The sequence below is a fragment of the Lathyrus oleraceus genome, chromosome 6, assembly GCF_024323335.1.
Source record: "Lathyrus oleraceus cultivar Zhongwan6 chromosome 6, CAAS_Psat_ZW6_1.0, whole genome shotgun sequence".
Lineage (NCBI taxonomy): Eukaryota > Viridiplantae > Streptophyta > Magnoliopsida > Fabales > Fabaceae > Lathyrus > Lathyrus oleraceus.
Window position 1 is genome coordinate 391,325,344 of NC_066584.1, and position 15,710 is coordinate 391,341,053.

Consider the following 15,710-nt stretch of genomic DNA (forward strand, 5'->3'; position numbering starts at 1 on the left):
AAAGTGCCCATCACCTTTTTGATTCTATAATACGATACACACATTCGATGAGAGATATAGGACGATACCCATTTAAACCTTGTGGATTAGTCATTTTTGGAATTAGAGTGACAAAAACAGTCGTGATAGCTTTAGGCAGGGTTTGATTCAAATGAAATTACGAAACACAATTGACTAGATCAACCTTGATTATTTCCCATCACTTTTTAAAAAAACCCATGTTGAAACCGTCTAGCTTTGGACTATTCTCACTACCTAAATTCCAAATAACTTCCTTCATTTCTTCCATGGAGAAAGGTTCCTCCAACATACCAATGTCTGACTCTGTCAAACGATTAAAATTCCCCCCTTGAAGTGTTGGCCTATGCAGTTCAGACTCGCTGAATCTATGACTTAAATGATTGAAAATTTCAAGTTTGATGTCATATACTTTATTTAACATACCACTGTTAGTGTTAAGCTCGACAATACCATTACGCTGAAAGTTCATTTCATCACCGAGTGAAAGAATTTAGAGTTGGAGTCCCCCTCACGAATCCACCTCACTCTATATTTCTCTCTAAGCATTGACTCCTGAATATGCAACGTTTTCCATACCTTGTAAGTTGCTTCACAGCGTCTATCTGACACTGCCTTGGAAACACTCTCCCCTGCTTCAGACACTTGAACATCCAATGAATTCAACTACACTATCGCCTCTTCCACATTCAAGTTGAGTAACCCAAAGACTTCACGATTCCAAACTTTCAATTTATCCTTCAACCTCCTCAGTTTTTCTTGAAACTATAAACATTCTCACCTTAGATCGAGACAATACTCAAAAAGCTCAAGACAAAAGGAACAAAATCAGGTTGCTCATACCAAAAACTGAAACATTTAAACTGTTTCGGACCCCAACTCGTCCTATTTGGTTTGATCCAAATAGGGAAATATCATAAATGCTTATACTGCCAATAGTTTGAATATCAACTCCCCAACTCTCAATCAGATTATCCAAAAGAAGGAATCGGTCGAGTCTTTTCATTTAACTTCCCTCATTATTAAACCAGGTGAACTTGTTCCCACACACCGAAACATCAATAAGGTTACAAGAGTCTATGAAGTCGTTAAACTCAATGAGTTCTAACCTGTTAGCACAAAAATTTATTCCCTTCCTTTCACCATCCTTTTTAACCGCATTGAAGTCACCTGCTATGCACCATCTATCACCTGCAAATCTATCTTGGATCTCTCTCAATTCTTCCCACAACTTTCTTTTGCTTCGGAGATCACATGTTGAGTAAACGTTGACGAGGAAGTATAATTGACCATGCCACTCCAATTGAATACCCATATAACCTTCACCTGCAAAACTGAAGATGCACTTAAACAAACCTGGCAGAGGAAGATTCAGATGAAAGTGTTTGGGGAACTGAAATTGACTACTTCCTTTTTGGAGGTTTAGGTGATAAGATATTAGAGTGAAAAGAAGAAGGAACAATCGACGCCTCCATGTTGTCCTGATCCATATTGTGGGCCGAACAGTTTCGTGCTACATGGACCCACCGTAAGAAAAATCCAACCCAATAGGACTTTTATGAAGATCCACTAAGCCAACCAAATCTGCTACGTCATCACGAGTTGGGACCAAACCAGAAGACAAAATGTCTTTCATCTCACGAAAATAGGAAACAAGAGATATCTTATCTCCAAAGTTATTTAGATTTTACAATTAAAATAGGATTTGCCGACTGCTCCAAATATTAGCACACATAATGGTTTCACTCATTCTTATATAATCAGCAAACCATACCATATATGCATGTCTTTGTCAATAACTCACTTTCAAGTTTTAGTAAAACATTTGTAGTGGCTCCACTGCCATTGTCAATAGCTTTTGTTATGATGGAATCAACAAAGTGCTTGATTACAATTCTTACATAATAAGTGCCCAGCCAGACAAAATCAACACCAAAGTATGTGAGACTGCATGTGAAAGCACACATGATAAAAAAAACCCACTGCCACAATCGTGTGATATTCTATTACGAAATCAAGCACTTTTGTGAGCGTGTGAACATATTTTAGCTTTTGATATCTGTTCAATATTATGAAACATTTTTATTAACAAGATATATTTTTATATTAATGTATGTAGTATTATAAGCATGAACAATTTTAGGACTAGTTATCACTGTTAGAATCCAATATTTATATGTATTTGAAAAGTTTTAAAAAAGATACAAGAAAATAAATAAATAAATAAAGTATTTCTATTCTAATATTTTAATATAAAATATTTATATTTTAATTCATTATTTCAGATTTTGATTTTGATATTAAATTTCAAATTTAGTGTGTTATTTTGTTTTGAGGTGTATTTTTTACATGTTACCTTAGATATCTCAAGATTTATACTTGTAGTTTTGAATTTCATTATTTATTTTATGTTATAATACACATTTTTCCTTACAAGAAGGTGGGATTTTTTAATTTCTTACATGAAATTGTTTTCCTTAATGTTAGTTTAAATTTTACTAAGTTTTTGAAAACAGATAAATTATTTACGATTCCAAAAAATATGTAGTGGTGAAAGCTTTTATACGTTGTAGGTTTTGTTTTAGTTTTCTAGTACAATTTGGTTTTTGTGAGCCCTAATATTCACAAGGAAAGTGATGTCATTTTTCTTAAAAGCCAAGACCAAGAGCCAAAAATGTATTAAATAAAGATGATCATACAAAAATAGGGGGATTAAAGGCAAAAACCCTAAGAAGACTTGAATCTAAAACACGAGAGACCTTACTTGTTTCTTAAGAAATCTACCATTTGGAACAATGAACATGGTCAAACTAAGTGAAATTCTTATTAATAAAGCCAAGACTAGTGAGCTTGTCTACATATGCATTTCTTTCCCTACATACGTGATATACCAAGAAGTGCATTTAATGGTTAGAAGGCTTGGACTATAATTGTTCTTATAAGCTATTTCTACTAAAAACATTGCCCCCATTAATTTTGAACGAAGAGCATTTCCATTGCAAGTGTATATAGAGAAACTTCTCATATGCTCATTATTCAAATTTTTAAAGAGGCAACCACAGGAAGAAGTGGAAGGGGTTCCAATGACCATACCATATGAGTTTTCATTTATCCATCCAAGAGAAGGGATCAGTGCATTTTTATTCACATTCTTTTACAATTATATTGCGATAATTTTAGAGTGTTTTTTTTTTTTTTAGTGTGTTTCCTTAGCTTAGGATATTTTTACCTTTATTTTAATTTCGTATTGAATTTCCTGAATAAATAGCTATTTACATCTTCTTGTCGTGCATGTTATAATTTGGGCTACGGGAATCGGATTGATCCGTTCTAATATGAGTTGGAAAACTAAGAGGATAAGCTACAGGTTTCATGTTAAATTCAAAAATTGATTTGTAGTGAAGAATGGTCGAATAATTAGTTTTATCTCTAGACTTAGTAAAATAATAAGTTTTGGGCCGAATTTTATATTTTTCGGGTAGGATGATATGAGGGTCCGATTTCCTTTATTATATTTTTAAGTTAAACTTAGAATTAAAAAAGGTGGACAATTTTTAGGAATTAGAGAGAGAATTAGGATTACATGGCCGACAAAACTTCAAGGTTAATATATTGTTTCAGAATTTCATCAAGACTTTGAGGTTATTATATTATCAGTTTTTATTTATTTCCTTTCAATCATATTTGGTGTATTCTTGTTTGCTTAATCCGAGTTGCATATAATAATTTTGATTAAATTTGATCGATGCATGTTCCTTAACTTCGCGTGTTAACTTGGCTTACTCGATAACTTCGTCCAATCTTCAACTATCATGCTTAATGCGGTAAATAGGAATATAATTCACATAGTATTGATCACGCTTGTTAATTGATACTATAAACAAATAGGAACTGAACCCGCTTGTTAATTATACTATAAACAAATAGGAACTGAACCCGCTTAGGGAATTGGTGATATAATAACCGATGATAACTCTGAAATTACCGAACCAGTAGATTAATCCATTAATCATAATTGTAATCGTTTTCTTTATTTTTAATTGTCCGAAAACCTAAACCCTCACTTTTCGTTTATTTCCTTTGATTAAATTAACTTAGAGTCTTCGTGATACGAATCGAGTGTCGCTTCCTTATACTACATTTTTAACAACTCATTTTTTATTCATGTACGACAGCAAATCAAATTTGCGTCGTTGCGGGGGACTCTCGATTGATTTTAACCAAATTTAGAATCTTAGTTTCAAATTTTGTTATAATTTTTTTTGGTTTTTTTTTGTTTTTTATTGTTGTTTCTTGATTTTTTGGGTTGTAGTATAGTGGTAAGTATTTCAGCCTATTAAGTGACTCTATAAGCTACTCTTTTGAATTGTTTCGAATTTTTTTTCCAAAAAATCAGAAAAAAAAGTCAAGAAACAATACTCCATTTGAAAAGTCTTCTAAGGGATTTTGACCCTCAAAATTGCAAATTCCTCATTTTTCTATTTTATATGATTTATTTTCTGTTTTCATATCTACTTTTAATATATAAAAGTTAATTACCACCATAATTACTTAATTACCCTAATTACAATCCATAATAGGTTTTTTTACCGAGATAACCCACTTTTTAGAAAAAATTCCCAAAATACCCCACTTTTCAGCAAAATTCCCAATCTACCCCACTTTTAGGAGGAGGCGCCAATTGGATTGGCGACCCCTCTTAAAAATTGCAAGGAGGCGCCAATTGGATTGGCTAGGGCAGGTGCCCTAGCCAATTCAATTGGCGCCTATGTGTAATTTTTAAGAGGAGGCGCCAATCCAATTGGCGACTCCCTTAAAAAAGCCTCAAATGAAAAAACCTCCAACATGAAAGTTGTAGATCTTTTCAAGACAATGAATTTGGATATAAAGTTTGCATCATTTGGATTTTTTATGAGAAAGTTATGGGCAGTTGAAGTTGGACTTCTGAGTTTTTCAACTGTAATCTGACCTATAATGTCTTGCATTATTGCATGTGTTTCTTTTAGAGTTATGAAATTTTGTCCAACATAAAATTTGAAGTAGACATCTCAAATTTTGCAATTCACTTGGTCCCATCTCAAAATAATTAAAAATGAGTGAGTTAGGTCCCTGCGAACTTGACCCAAAATTAGGGTTTCTGTCAAAATGACCTATAATGTTTTGAAATGAATGATGAGCTTCCAAGTTTCAAATGGATTTTTGATGAACATGAAAGTTGTTCATATGGCGACTGTTGTTAAAACTTGAATGGAGGCGCCAACTCAATTGACGACTCCCTCATAAAATGCCTTTTTTTGTCTTATAAATAGATGTGTTGTGTGACCTATTGTTCCACAACTCATATAATCATTTGGCTATCATGTTTGGTGTTCGTCGCCGATACGGTAAGGTGATTTATGCGAGAGACAAACCTCAATTGTTGATGCTGTTTTGGAACATCACCACGTTAGATCAACTGAAGAGGGAGCTGGTTCGATGGTTAGACGGGAAAATACCAGAAAGGGAAAAAATCAAAAGTATTGAGAGACTTGACAGTATCTTTGGTTGGGTGCGAATGAAGACTGATAAGGATGCTAGGGAAATGATGTTCGGTCGAGACGACATTAATTTGATTGTTGTAATAAGTTAGAATTATTTATGTTTTCAGATGTTTTGTATTGATGTTGGTTATGAAACTCGTTGTAACAAGAACTTAATGATATATAATGATTGATTGTTACAGAAATACAATGTCACAAATAGCTTAAGATCTAGATACCATGTTACAAAAAGCTTAAGATCTAGACGATGCTCCTTGATTGGGACAGTTGTTTTTGTTGTGTCCTGGTTGACGACAGATACTACATAATCTTATCATTTTATCTGTGGAATCCATCTCTGTTCTGATACGTGTGCTATCTGGCCTTCCTTTCTTCTTTCTACGCATCTCTTCATTGTGCCAAACAATATCTCCTTCATATGGAAGCCAGTAATCCTCCATTGGTAGTACTGAAAAGCTTTGACTATATACATTCATGATGGTGTTGGCCTTGTACACATCAGATAAATGGGTGTAAACGTCTTGACGAGTATAAGCGCATGCTGCAATGACATGGGAGCAAGGTATGCGGAAGGCCTGAAATTTTCCACAATCGCACCAACTTCTGTGTAGTTTAACCGCGTAGGCTAAATTTGGTCTCCCCTCGTTGTTGCCCATTGTTTCCTGGACGCTGAAATTTTGTCTATGACGGTCAAACACTGTTACAGCGTGTGTCGTAGCTTTGATGCTCTCCTCTTTCATGACCTTCATGCAACACTCACTGAATACTTGTCCGGACATTAACACTGCACTCCATCTTTCACCTCTGGTTGCGAACATAGAAGCCAACCTATAATAGGTTGATCTTACCAAGGCGGTTATCGGCAGATTTCGAATTCCTTTGAAAACCCCGTTCATGCATTCCACAATGTTTGTTGTCATGTGGCCCCATCGACAACCACCGTCAAATGCTCTTGTCCACTGCTCTACTGGGATGTTATTTATCCATCTCCCCGCGTCTTCATTAGACAGTCGAATTTCATCACGATAATATTGAAATGACGGTTGAGTTAAAGCATACCCAACATTCACCACCTTCTTGCGAAGATTCTTATCTTTTATAGCACGCATGAAGTTTTGTGCAATGTGTCTGATACAGTAGACATGTGTAGAAGGAGGATCATGTCATCCGTTGTCATGGTTGTTGTAGGCACTTTCGATGGCAGCATGTCTATCAGAAATTAAACATAGATTGGCTTGTGGAGCGACATGCGTTCTGAGATGTCGAAGAAAGAAACCCCATCCACCAGCCGTTTCACCTTCAACAAGAGCAAAGGCAATGGGAAATACATTGTTGTTACCGTCTTGTGCAACTGCCATGAGCAAAGTACCCTTGTATTTTCCGTATAACCAAGTGCCATCAATTTGGAGGAGAGGTTTGCAGAAAGCGAAACCTTTGATGCACGGGTCAAATGCCCAAAAGAGACGGTGAAATATTCTATTACCTGTAGCACAGGTTCCGTCTGGCATCATTGTTGGCACTGTCTCCAGAATTGCCACAGTTCCTGGGACATAAGTTTTTAGTGCCCATAAAAACCGTGGTAATTCCTTGAATGAATCCTCCCAGTTGCCGAAAACCTGTTCAACAGCCTTTGTCCTCGCAATCCATGCTTTCTTGTAAGATAGAGTATAATTATATGTTGTTCGGATATGGGATATAATTATACTCACCTTCACTGATGGGTCTTTATTTACCAATGGCAGAATGTCTTGACATATCAAAGCTGTGCTCAGTTTACGGTGATCTTGTTCAACGTTAGTTGCAACGCAACTGTGTGGTGGGTCTATTGAAGCGATCTCCCAAGAGTCATTTTTCTTCTTGTAAGATGCAGCCAAACGAAACTTACAAAGCATGTTACGACATTCGATAACATACCTTCTAGAATCAGTGCGTTTCACTGTAAAGTCAGCAAAGTTGTTCATGTGGAATTTTTTGATTGCCAAGACACATTCTTCTTTGGTACGAAACATGTCTCCCACCTTTAATTCGCCTACTGGTCTCGGATACGGATTATAGAAGACACTGTCGGACGTTTCATCGTCGTGAAGATCCATATTTGTCATATGTTGAGGAGGATTGTAGGCATGACTAGGAGGTATTGGTGGTGGTTGAGCCTCATCTTCATCGTCGTTGTTCAGGATGTGATCAACCTGTATCTCGGTCTCCTCTTCTTCTTCATCAACAACGTCGACTTCTACTTCTGCTTCTGGGTTGAGTTCATCTGACCATTGTGCATCATCTGCAGCATCTTCACCAGCTGCATCCTGATCGGTTAGTTGAGACTGTTGAGACGGTATACATGGTTGTAGAGTAATGTACAACTCGATACAATCCATGCCTGAATGTTCATGACTAAGAAACATGTTTTCAACATCTTCATCGTCTCGTACCTTAAGGGGGAAAAACTTGCATTGACCATTCTCAAAAAATATAGGATTTTGATATGTCATCTTTGACACAATACCTGATCCTATAAAGGATTGTATTCTTTTTTTCAAATGCAAAAAGGTTGCATTTCTCTTCATCGTGACTCTAATGGTATCAGTGTTTCTAAAACAAAAACCATGAAGCTCAGACTCAAAAGTTTCACCGTTGCAGTGAACGTTGACACTGTATAATGATGAAGATGACATTTTGGAGATGAAAACTATTTTGCAAGTGCAGATGAATGTGAGTGAAGTGTCTTGGATGTTGATAGTAAGACACTTAAATAGATGGTATCAGTGTCTCACATGCTAACTAGTTTTGAGATGATGTGTCGGACATTGAAGCTACTCTGAGATAATGTGTCAAGCATGCAAGTCAGTTCTGAGATGATGTGTCTATCATGCAAGACAGTGTGAGTTGATGTGTCAAGCATGCTAGCTAGTCATGAGTTGATGTGTCTGTCATGCAAGACAGTGTGAGTTGATGTGTCAAGCATGCTAGCTAGTCATGAGATGATGTGTCTGTCATGCAAGACAGTGTGAGTTGATGTGTCAACCAGGCAAGCTATCAAGAAGTGACTCTTCAGTATGCAGGAGACAAGTTAGCCACGTGTCGGACATGTAAGACAGTTCTGAGATGATGTGTCAGTCAGGCAAGACAGTGTGAGTTGATGTGTCAGACAGGCAACCTATCAAGAAGTGAGTCTTCAGCATGCAGGATACTAGAGAGCCACGTGTCTGAGATGATGTGTCAATCCTGCAAGACAGTGTGAGTTGATGTGTTAACCTTGCAAGCTATCAAGAAGTTAGTCATCAGCATGCAGGAGACAAGACAGCCACGTGTCGGACACCTAAGATGGTCAGACATGATGTGTCAATCATGCAAGACAGTCTTAGATGATGTGTCAACCATGCAAGCTATCCATTGGAAATTTTGAGATGTCTACTTAAATTGTTATGTTGGACAAAATTTCATAATTCTAAAATAAACACATATGATAATACAAAACATTATAGGCCACATAACAATTGAAATGTCAAAGAGTCCAAGTTCAAGTGCCCATACCTTTCTCATAAAAAATGCAAATGATGCAATTATTTTGTCCAAATTCATTATCTTGAAAAGATCTACAACTTTTATGTTGAAGGTTTTGTCATTTGAGGCTTTTATCATTCAAACAGAAGGGCTTGAAGTTGGTCCCTTTTGGCAAAATTCACATACACATGTTTTGACAGAAACCCTAATTTTGGGTCAAGTTCGCAAGGACCTAACTCACTCATTTTTAATTATTTTGAGGTGGGACCAAGTGCGTTGGAAAATTTAAGATGTCTACTTCAGTTGTTATGTTGGACAAAAATTCATAACTCTAACACAAACACATGCAATAATACAAAACATTATAGGTCAGATAACAGTTAAAATGTCAAAGAGTCCAAGTTCAGGTGCCCATACCTTTCTCAAAAAAATTGCAAATGATGCAAAACTTTAGTCCAAATTCATTATCTTGAAAAGATCTACAACTTTTATGTTGAAGGTTTTGTCATTTGAGGCTTTTATCATTCAAACAGAAGGGCTTGAAGTTGGTCCCTTTTGGCAAAATTCACATACACATGTTTTGACAGAAACCCTAATTTTGGATCAAGTTCGCAAGGACCTAACTCACTCATTTTTAATTATTTTGAGGTGGGACCAAGTGCGTTGGAAAATTTAAGATGTCTACTTCAGTTGTTATGTTGGACAAAAATTCATAACTCTAACACAAACACATGCAATAATACAAAACATTATAGGTCAGATAACAGTTAAAATGTCAAAGAGTCCAAGTTCAGGTGCCCATACCTTTCTCAAAAAAATTGCAAATGATGCAAAACTTTAGTCCAAATTCATTATCTTGAAAAGATCTACAACTTTTATGTTGAAGGTTTTGTCATTTGAGGCTTTTATCATTCAAACAAAAGGGCTTGAAGTTGGTCCCTTTTGGCAAAATTCACATACACATGTTTTGACAGAAACCCTAATTTTGGGTCAAGTTCGCAAGGACCTAACTCACTCATTTTTAATTATTTTGAGGTGGGACCAAGTGCATTGGAAAATTTAAGATGTCTACTTCAGTTGTTATGTTGGACCAAATTTCATAACTCTAACACAAACACATGCAATAATACAAAACATTATAGGTCAGATAACAGTTCAAAAACTCAGAAGTCCAACTTCAACTGCCCATAACTTTCTCATAAAAAATCCAAATGATGCAAAATTTATATCCAAATTCATTGCCTTGAAAAGATATACAACTTTCATGTTGGAGGTTTTTTCATTTGAGGCTTTTTTAAGGGAGTCGCCAATTGGATTGACGCCTCCTCTTAAAAATTACACATAGGCGCCAATTGGATTGGCTAGGGCACCTGCCCTAGCCAATCCAATTGGCGCCTCCTTGCAATTTTTAAGAGGGGTCGCCAATCCAATTGACGCCTCCTCCTAAAAGTGGGGTAGATTGGGAATTTTGCTGAAAAGTGGGGTATTTTGGGAATTTTTTCGAAAAAGTGGGTTATCTCGGTAAAAAAACCTTCATAATACAATTACTTTCATGTTCCTATAAGTAATTTCGTACTAAACTCTATTTATACTAATAAAAAATATTACCGTTATTTTATTGTTGTTGCAATCTTATCATTCCAAAATGAAATCAATATTCTGAAATCAAATTAATTATTATTGTAGTTTTTTTGCCAAATATTATCGTTACTTGATTTTCTTTAAATGACAAAATAAATATTTAATTGTATATATAGATTACCAATGTTTTAAAAATCAAATTGGACATTAAAGCGATGAAACTCCGTATCAAAGTTCAATCGATTCAACCAATTCAACTGCATTTGAACCGGATATAAATAAAAAAAAATTAAAATTAAAAAACATAATAAATGACATTAAAATAAATAAATGTAAAATAGAATTTAAATAAATAAGAATGCATCTTTCAATATTTATGATATTTAAATATTTATGATATTTTATAAATATATATAGATTACCGATGTTTTAAAAATCAAATTGGACATTAAATGGATGAAACTCCGTATCAATGTTCAATCGATTCAACCAATTCAACTGCATTTGAACCCGATTAATAAAAAAATTAAAATTAAAAAAAAAACATAATAAATGACATTAAAATAAATAAATGTAAAATATAATTTAAATAAATAAGAATGCATCTTTAAATATTTATGATATTTAAATATTTATGATATTTTATAAATATATATAGATTACCAATGTTTTAAAAATCAAATTGAACATTAAATCGATGAAACTCCGTATCAAAGTTCAATCGATTCAACCAATTCAACTGCATTTGAACCGGATATAAATAAAAAAGATTAAAAATAAAAAACATAATAAATGACATTAAAATAAATAAATGTAAAATAAAATTTAAATAAATAAGAATGCATCTTTAAATATTTATGATATTTAAATATTTATGATATTTTATAAATATATATATATTACCAATGTTTTAAAAATCAAATTGAACATTAAATCGATGAAACTCCGTATCAAAGTTCAATCGATTCAACCAATTCAACTGCATTTGAACCGGATATAAATAAAAAAGATTAAAAATACAAAACATAATAAATGACATTAAAATAAATAAATGTAAAATAAAATTTAAATAAATAAGAATGCATCTTTAAATATTTATGATATTTTATAAATATATGTAGATTACCAATGTTTGAAAAATCAAATTGAACATTAAATCGATGAAACTCCGTATCAAAGTTCAATCGATTCAACCAATTCAACTGCATTTGAACCGGATATAAATAAAAAAAATTAATAATTAAAAAACATAATAAATGACATTAAAATAAATAAATGTAAAATAAAATTTAAATAAATAAGAATGCATCTTTAAATATTTATGATATTTAAATATATATGATATTTTATAAATATATATAGATTACCAATGTTTTAAAAATCAAATTGTACATTAAATCGATGAAACTCCGTATCAAAGTTCAATCGATTCAACCAATTCAACTGAATTTGAACCGGATATAAATAAAAAAAATTAAAAATTAAAAAACATAATAAATGACACTAAAATAAATAGATGTAAAACAAAATTTAAATAAATAAGAATGCATCTTTAAATATTTATGGTATTTAAATATTTATGATATTTTATAAATATATATAGATTACCAATGTTTTAAAAATCAAATTGGACATTAAATCGATGAAACTCCGTATCAAAGTTCAATCGATTCAACCAATTCAACTGCATTTGAACCGGATATAAATAAAAAAAAATTAAAAATTAAAAAACATAATAAATGACATTAAAATAAATAACTGTAAAATAAAATTTAAATAAATAAGAATGCATCTTTAAATATTTATGATATTTAAATATTTATGATATTTTATAAATATATATAGATTACCAATGTTTTGGACATTAAAGCGATGAAACTTCATATCAAAGTTCAATCGATTCAACCAGTTCAACTGCATTTGAACCGGATATAAATAAAAAAAATTAAAAATTAAAAAACATATTAAATGACATTAAAATAAATAATTGTAAAATAAAATTTAAATAAATAAGAATGCATCTTTAAATATTTATGATATTTAAATATTTATGATATTTTATAAATATATATAGATTACCGATGTTTTAAAAATCAAATTGGACATTAAATGGATGAAACTCCGTATCAATGTTCAATCGATTCAACCAATTCAACTGCATTTGAACCCGATATAAATAAAAAAAATTAAAAATTAAAAAACATAATAAATGACATTAAAATAAATAAATGTAACATAAAATTTAAATAAATAAGAATGTATCTTTAAATATTTATGATATTTAAATATTTATGATATTTTATAAATATATATAGATTACCGATGTTTTAAAAATCAAATTGGACATTAAATGGATGAAACTCCGTATCAATGTTCAATCGATTCAACCAATTCAACTGCATTTGAACCCGATATAAATAAAAAAAATTAAAAATTAAAAAACATAATAAATGACATTAAAATAAATAAATGTAACATAAAATTTAAATAAATAAGAATGCATCTTTAAATATTTATGATATTTAAATATTTATGATATTTTATAAATATATATAGATTAGCAATGTTTTAAAAATCAAATTGAACATTAAATCGATGAAACTCCGTATCAAAGTTCAATCGATTCAATCAATTCAACTGCATTTGAACCGGATATAAATAAAAAAGATTAAAAATAAAAAACATAATAAATGACATTAAAATAAATAAATGTAAAGTAAAATTTAAATAAATAAGAATGCATCTTTAAATATTTATGATATTTAAATATTTATGATATTTTATAAATATATATAGATTACCAATGTTTTAAAAATCAAATTGAACATTAAATCGATGAAACTCCGTATCAAAGTTCAATCGATTCAACCAATTCAACTGCATTTGAACCGGATATAAATAAAAAAGATTAAAAATACAAAACATAATAAATGACATTAAAATAAATAAATGTAAAATAAAATTTAAATAAATAAGAATGCATCTTTAAATATTTATGATATTTTATAAATATATGTAGATTACCAATGTTTTAAAAATCAAATTGAACATTAAATCGATGAAACTCCGTATCAAAGTTCAATCGATTCAACCAATTCAACTGCATTTGAACCGGATATAAATAAAAAAAATTAATAATTAAAAAACATAATGAATGACATTAAAATAAATAAATGTAAAATAAAATTTAAATAAATAAGAATGCATCTTTAAATATTTATGATATTTAAATATTTATGATATTTTATAAATATATATAGATTACCAATGTTTTAAAAATCAAATTGGACATTAAATCGATGAAACTCCGTATCAAAGTTCAATCGATTCAACCAATTCAACTGCATTTGAACCGGATATAAATAAAAAAAATTAAAAATTAAAAAACATAATAAATGACACTAAAATAAATAAATGTAAAATAAAATTTAAAAATAAATAAGAATGCATCTTTAAATATTTATGGTATTTAAATATTTATGATATTTTATAAATATATATAGATTACCAATGTTTTAAAAATCAAATTGGACATTAAATCGATGAAACTCCGTATCAAAGTTCAATCGATTCAACCAATTCAACTGCATTTGAACCGGATATAAATAAAAAAACTTAAAAATTAAAAAACATAATAAAAGACATTAATATAAATAAATGTAAAATAAAATTTAAATAAATAAGAATGCATCTTTAAATATTTATGATATTTAAATATTTATGATATTTTATAAATATATATAGATTACCAATGTTTTAAAAATCAAATTGGACATTAAAGCGATGAAACTTCGTATCAAAGTTCAATCGATTCAACCAATTCAACTGCATTTGAACCGGATATAAATAAAAAAAAAAAAATTAAAAAACATTATAAATGACATTAAAATGAATAAATGTAAAATAAAATTTAAATAAATAAGAATGCATCTTTAATTATTTATGATATTTAAATATTTATGATATTTTATAATAAAAATGTATTAAAATCAAAACGAATAAAACTGTTTATAGTAAATAAAAATATAGAATAACATCTTAAAATTCTATTCTATTTGATTATTCATTTACTTATTACTAATTTATTTATTATATAAAAATATGTCAAATAAAATTTTAAATATATGTTGTGTCATTAGCATTTATTTCAACTTTGGATTTATTATTGATTTTTTATTTAAATGAATTTTTCTTTAAATATTTATGATCATGAAGAAATTAGACTATATTTTTATTTACTGTAAACAGTTTTATTGCTTTTGATTTTAATACATTTTTATTATAATTCGGTATACAGAATGTACGTATTTACTATAATTATTCTGTTGAAAGGATAAAATATGTTAGTGCAAAGATAACAGCGGTATAAGATTCAATATGCCAGCGTGTTATTGCAAAATTACATCTATGTAAAATTCAATTAATAATAGATTGACATTGGAATGACCCTATATTATTGTTCATAATAAGTAACCGATTTTAATTTATAGAGTTTGGATCTCAATTAAATCAAATCAAATCAAATAATAAATATACTATTTAAATTTTAAAAATATTCTTATCATATATGGCGGGTAAATATCAATAATAATAATAACAATAATAATAATTAATTGGTAGGTAAATTAACAATAATATTAAATTACTCAATTAATATTAATCAACTATATTAAATAGTTATTTTTAATTTAAAGTTATAATTTAATAACATATAATTATACAATCAAAACGATGTTATATATGTGTAACATCAAAGGTTGGATCCTTTTCAGCATTTTTCCACACACCTCAATCAAATTTGTATACTCTTTTTTTTTCCAAGTTATTAGGTTTGTAATTTTATAGTCATCTAAATTTGCAGTTACATTAATTTTTGAATTTTTTTCCAGTGAAAATGAGTAGAAAGGTTGATTCTGTGAAAGACATCAATGACTCAAAAGAAACTTGGTGTCTTGCTGTTCGAATAATGGATGTTTGGAGTGTTGTGAATAATAAGGGTATTGAACATTTGGAGATGATTGTTATGGATTCCTTGGTAAATTGCTTTTCTTTTTTTAAGTATAGATTTTT